Here is a 6,349-nt window from a genome sequence, read left to right as displayed (position 1 = left end):
GTTTGTTAACACCGCTACCTTTCCCCCCACCTCCTCCTCTCCCATGTCTCCCCAGAATTGTTGGTCCCGTTGTTTTTTCCTCCAGAATGTTCATCCTGCCTATCTTATTTGGACAGACCTGCGGAGATAATAACATGCACAAAAACAAGACAGAGCAAACCCAAGCAAAATAATAAAACCAAACAATGACCACAACCACAACAAGCCAGTGACAAAAAACAAAACAAAGCACAACAAGAAAGAAAAGTTTGTAGTTAATTCAAGGGCTGCTTGTTGGCCTTTAGGAGTGTTTTCCAATCGAGTCTGATGGGGCACCAAGTCCTGACCCCAAAGTCTATTTTTGGCATTCCATGGGAACTTCGTTGCTCTGTTCCCCTTGCTGTTCTGTTCCATGACCGTGTTTTGCGTCGGTGTGGTGGGATGAGATTGGGCAGAATTCCCACACTCTGTCTCCAGTATTGTCCCCTGTAGGGCTGTGGGTCAGTGGGGATGTCATGTTTCATAGTGGGGCCGGCCATATGGACTGGCTGCTCTGAGCAGAAATCTTGTCGTCAAGGCTTGGTGTGCCAGGATGTGCTCCACTCTCTCTTCCTCCCCAGTCATTTGCTCCCTTGTGCTCTGATCAGACATGTCCCTGTCCCGAAACTTCAGATTTAGTGTTGTCCTCTGTAATAAATTCTTCTGGGGGCAGGGGCAGGTATCCACATAGTTGGGATTGGGGCTGGCTCCTCAGACCTCTCCACTGGTTTCCTACTCCATGCCGGTATGTTGCATTCACATCTTGGAGCACTGCATGGAAGACTGTTTCCTCTTTCCCTGTGGAGATATAAACAATACCTCCCCTTGTGTGGGTTAGTGCCCTGTGCTCCACTACCCTTTTTTCCCCCTTTCCCCACCTCCTTTTTAGTTCTCTACCATATGTAACCCTGGATTTGGTCTGGCCCCTGCCATGCTACCTGGTCCTCACCCCAGGAATGTTTGTATACAGTAGCTTTTTCCCTATGGCCTCTTTGCATTTTTTTTTTAAAGCTTACCTCAGTGGACTCATGTTGTACTTGTCTTTTTGTGCTTGGCTTACTTCGCTTAGCATGATTTCCTCCAGTTATTTCCATGCAGCAATGTGCTTCATATGTTCATCACTGCTTTTTAGCAATGCATAGTACTCCATTGTGTGTATTTGGTACATTAATTTTGTTTTTCTTTTTCTAGAAAGCAAGTGTACTTAATAATAATCTGGATATTGTTAATATTTTAATTTAGGCTTCCATTTACAAAAGGAAAGGATGGTTCTTTTACCGATTTTTTTTCCTCCTCTTTTTTTGTTTGTTCATAATATCAAAAGTCGAATGTAATTTTTAGTGAGCATCACATTTATTTAAAATTAAATATTAAATGCTACAGTGTCATTCTTCACATAATATTAAGCAGTTGAATTTATTTTTCTAAGAAGCTTTACATATTACACGTTGCTTCATGTAACACAGGTTCCATGAAGATCACAAAGGAAATATACACCTTATTTGTGAGTAATAGTCAAACACATGCTAACAGGAATGCTAAATATTTATTATAAATGTTTATTCATAAGGTATATTTAAAAAGCTAAGGCTTACTTGATGTTAAACTTGAACTATTTTCATTCTTGCTATTGAAAAATAGACCTTTTTTGGGGAGAAAATTGGTAGTCAGATAAATAAGTTCAGTAGCATATGATATGTACTATGATAATATAGGAAAATGATAGATTAACTGTTTCCAGGAGTTTAAGAAGAAGTCAACAGCATATGTTAAATATTAATTGGGGGGAGATGGAATTCACCTAAAAGTGTGTAGATGTGGAGGGATTATTGGCAGATTGAACGGCATGGATGGCGGAGATCTGCTATCCTAATGATTCTGTAGTGAGGGGATAGGAAGAAGGTATGATATGGAAATATTTAGCTGTAGGATCAGTATGACTTGCTGAATTACTGCTATGGTAGAAATACTGGAATAGCTAAATTGACCATCGAATGTCCGGAGCATAAACTTAAATTGGTATAGGATAGGGAACTGGTTTGAGTTGTAGACATATTACCAAGTAAGAAAAACCAAACAAAATTTACCCTGGAAATTCCAAATTTAGGACATTAAAAAAAAAGCTAATAAACTCAGGACATACAGAGTACTTAAATATACCAATCAGATATCATTAAAATAGAGATAACAGTCAAAAGTACTGAAGGAAATTAGCTTTTGAATTAGCAGGGGTAGGGGCAATAGCAAAGCACAGTTGGAAATGATTCAAAGACTGAAATGAGAAACAACATTTACAGGACCATAATAAATAATAAAATTATGAAAGTCAAAAGATGGAAAGAATAAAATATATTTCAGATGGTGATTAAAAACAGTAAATACAGAGAGAATGCATATAAGATTAAAAGAGAAAATTGCCATTTTCACCAGTAGGAAGTTACTGGTGACCTTTGCCAGAATAAGTTGGATCAGTAGAAACGTTGTCAAAATAAGTTACTAGGAGTTGAGAAAGTGCAGAGAGCAAGCAAGCTGGATTTTGAAAAGGAGAGAGTAGCAGCGTGGTGCCTAAAATCTCTCTCTCTCTCTCTTTTTACTGTGATAGCTTGATCTGGCTTTCAGGTTGAGAGAAGATTAGAGTGGAGTGGGAGAGCTATGTGGTAAATGGAAAAGCACACATAATTAAAGCCTTTAGTAAGATAGGAAGGATAAGCTTAAGATAAGAATTAAAGGGATCAGCTTTGCTAACAAGAAGGAATGACCAAGAGTGTTATTTTAACTTATTGAGCAAAACCACCATTCTTAAGATGTGCTGATTTCTTTATTGGAAAATTACATATCTATTTCCATGGGCAAGTGAATAAAAAAGACTTGTTCTTCATAAATTAAAAACCAACATGATGCTATTATATGGAACATTGGGAATAGTAGATACCACATTATTAAGCTTAATTTGGTTTCACCTGGGTATGGCATACTAGTATAATATGTCAGGAAATGGTGAAATGGTGAGGATAACAGAGACAAAATTGATTTCAAATCTAATTGCAGAGTCATGTGATGCAGCCAAGTTTCACAACATTTATGAGGTTTGAGTTGAAAGTGAAAAAAGGCTTCTACTTTTATAAAGATTATTTCAAAAATGACATTTTAGGCTGCATCTAAACCATTTAGCAAAGTGCATATCATGCAGGTTTGGTTCAGTAGGAGTCATTATTGTGATCACAATAAATGAATGGCTTCCTTATGTAACTGTGTAACTTCTTGGTTTATCAAAGCATAGTTCTAGTTCAAAATTAGAACACATTCACTCCCTGAGAAATAACTTGGTAAAAAAATGACAGGTTTCCATTTTTAAAAATATAAAATGCAAAGCAAAGTGTTTGAAATCTTTTACACTATGTTAGCCTTATCATTTCATAAGTAAAAATACAAAGAGATCAAAGGTCTCTATCCAGGACTAGGAAATAATGAGAGAATCAGTGGGAATCCTATTTCCAGTTGCAACCGTTTTCTGGAATGACCGCATTCTGAATTGGTTCTTAAAAAAATTAAAGGGATTTAGATGTCAGAATGGTGTTGTGAAGAACATTTATTGGGACTAAGAGTTTGAATTAGGCGTGGTTAAATTTATTTTATAGAGGTATAAGAAAGCTCATTAATTATTTTAGTGACTAAGAGTATTTGGGCTTAGACCAAAGGTCGGCAAATTACAGTTTAAGAGGCATATGGGGCACTTTTGTAAAATGCATGTGGCTCTGAAATAGAATTTAAAATGAGAATAAATCCATCTTAGTTTCATTTATAAAATTCAGATAATGGTGATTTTATTCCTTTATTTTATTTATGTGTAAAAATTTGTTTATGGCTCTTGAATAATTATTTCAAATTGTGTGAGGAACAGGATAGGCTCTTCCATCTCAAAAGTTTGTTGACCCCTGACTTAGACTATGGAACACTTAGTAATCGCTTCAATATAGAGCCAGTGGAGACAACATATGTATTTTCTATATGTCCAGTTGGCTGATAAGATTTTGTGTAAAATTCATTCATGTACTGTTTGAAACCCAACCTTATTGTTGTTATTTGCCATCAAATCCAATCTATTTTCAGAGTAAAATTGCACTACCTAGGGTTTTCAAACCTGGGACCTTTAGGAAGCCCATCAGCAGGTCTAACTGAAGGTGCCTCTGGAGTGGTCTGCTGATCAGCCGTCTTGTCAACCAGTAGCCCAGCACTTATCCAGGTGTGCCTCCAGGAACTAATGCAAATTTACTTTATCAGCTACATCCATTTGTTTTCAAGGTTTTGTATTGGTACTGACCACAGATTAGCAGTTCAGACCCACCAGCACTTCAAAGGAGAATGATGAAATGTTCTGCAGTCTCTGAAATCTAAATAGACAGTCCAACTCTGTTCTACAGAGTTACCGTGAGTCAGGCTCAACACTGTGGCGGTGGGTTTGGAGGTGGGTGTTGTTGGCCCTGGAAATGTCAGGAGATCTTTATAATACAGATATATATGAAAATACTTACAAGTAGAATAAGAGAACAACTTGCATTGAGTTTTAGTCATTTTGGTAAGGATCATCAGTGGATTCTTTCCAAGCTTCATAGAATCAAGAAAGAATAATTGAAAATTGATATTGCTAGTATTTTTGTTAGTTATAGACAAGGATTGTGAAGCAAAGTAGTTTATTTAAACCTCACATATGAGTTGATAGAACAACAAGCAGAATTTTAAAGGGAATATTTTATATAGACTTGAATTGCAAGTTAATAGATTGAGATTTGATTAATCAATAATGGAAAAAAACACTAGAAAATGTGCAATTATTAGGAGTGGATATAACTTTACCAGGAAGTATAATATAGGAAAATGATACCAAGGGACTATAGAAATGAACTAGATAGCAACTAAAGAATACATGAAACAAACTTCAGACGCAGATAATATAATGCAATCAATATTGACAAGATATTGCACTTAAGATAAGATGATAAAGGTGCTTAAAGGTTATAGTATGAAAGTTTCATGTAAGTAGATCTAATTGCTACAATAAAATATATACTTCTATCAAGGTAAATAATTTATCTCTGTTGAGAAGAAATTTCCACAGTGTATGTCATTTATTTTTTTAAAAAACATTAACATTCATTCTGGCTAGGAAGTTCTAGTTCTTCTCATGTGCCATTGAATTAAAATTTATATAAAATTATGCAATGTAAAATTATGAAGAATTAAAGATTAGGAGAGATATAAGGTAATAAACAAAAGAGGAAAGAGAAAGCTATAGATTAAATTGTGCAAATATGCTTTAAGACTATTTGAAAAGAGCTGTTCTCAAGCTATGCTTAGGTATCCACTGGATGTTTCCTAAAATGTATGTTAGTCAAAAATAAGTATACCTAGTACTAGGATTTTCTGTTATATCTTATTTAATATAAAATAAATAAAGAATTTGGATACTATATATCGAAATTTTAAAAAACCTTCAATATATAAGGGGTACCCCATAAAAAGAGTGATAAAAGTTTTGGAGTATACATTTTCTCCTCTAGGCTAGCATCAAGCAACTTGCTCTGAGTTAGTTCACCCAGTGGCATCGTCTGGGAAGGTTCTCTCTAGTCATGGCAAATTTTTTTTTGTAAAAGCAGTTTCATTTGAACCTCGTTTTTTTCTGTGTGTGTGTGGTGGTGGTGGAATTAAGAGAACAGCGTGCAGCTGTGGAACTTTGTTTCCTGCTCAGGAAAAGTTCGGCAGAAGCTCTTGTGATGTTGAACAAGGCTTACAAGGACAACGTTATGGGAAAAACTCACGTGTTTAAATTGTGTTATTATTTCAAAAAAGGTGAAAGACTGATTGATGACAAACCTCATTCTTGATGTTTGTCACCTTCCTGAAGGGATGAAAATGTCGACAAAATCCGTGCACTTCTGCTTGAAGACCTACAACAGACCACTGCAGAGATAGGGAAGTTATCTAGACTATCTTGGAGCTTGGTTCAGCGAATTTTAACTGTAGATTTGGAAATGAGAAGGGTCTTTGTGAAATTTGTGTCTTGGGTTCTGACTAACCAGGAAAAAAAGAGTGCTCAGTGGAAACATGCCATGCTTTGAAAGAACAAACAGCTCCGAAGCGACCCAGACGTTTTTTTCCAAGGTCATTCATTACTGGTGATAAGACATGGTGCTATTCTTAGGACCCTGAAACTAAACATCAAGCAAGCCAGTGGAAGACACCACTGTCATCTCACCCCCAAAATGCTCTTCCAGTGAAATCAAAGATCAAGACAATGTTCTTTTTCTTTTTTTTTAATGGGAGAGGGATAGTA

This window comes from Echinops telfairi, unplaced genomic scaffold (assembly GCF_000313985.2).
Source record: "Echinops telfairi isolate 266 unplaced genomic scaffold, ASM31398v2 ScPeMD7_7420;HRSCAF=8458, whole genome shotgun sequence".
Taxonomy (NCBI): Eukaryota; Metazoa; Chordata; class Mammalia; order Afrosoricida; family Tenrecidae; genus Echinops; species Echinops telfairi.
Note: the sequence above shows the minus strand (reverse complement) of the source record.